The 243-nt window shown below is 57.6% G+C and overlaps 1 protein-coding gene across 1 annotated transcript in view; it reads right to left on the reverse strand.

Annotated features, from left to right (window-relative positions):
- Window positions 1-243, reverse strand: part of kdm4aa (lysine (K)-specific demethylase 4A, genome duplicate a) — a 42,605-nt gene that overhangs the window by 24,500 nt on the left and 17,862 nt on the right. The window lies entirely within an intron of this gene.

Raw genomic sequence — 243 nt, forward strand, 5'->3', positions numbered from 1 at the left:
TGGTCCAGGCAGTCAGCAGCCTCTGGTGTGGCTTTGGACTGGTCCAGGTACTCAGCAGCCTCTGGTGTGGCTTTGGACTGGTCCAGAAACTCAGCAGCCTCTTCTGTGGCTTTGGACTGGTCCAAGAATTCCGCAGCCTCTGGTGTGGCTTTGAACAGGTCCAGGAACTCAGCAGCCTCTGGTGTGGTTTTGGACAGGTCCAGGAACTCAGCAGCCTCTGGTGTGGCTTTGGACTGGTCCAGG

This window comes from Nematolebias whitei, chromosome 3, assembly GCF_014905685.2.
Source record: "Nematolebias whitei isolate Nwh7 chromosome 3, NemWhi1, whole genome shotgun sequence".
In the NCBI taxonomy this organism is placed as follows: Eukaryota; Metazoa; Chordata; class Actinopteri; order Cyprinodontiformes; family Rivulidae; genus Nematolebias; species Nematolebias whitei.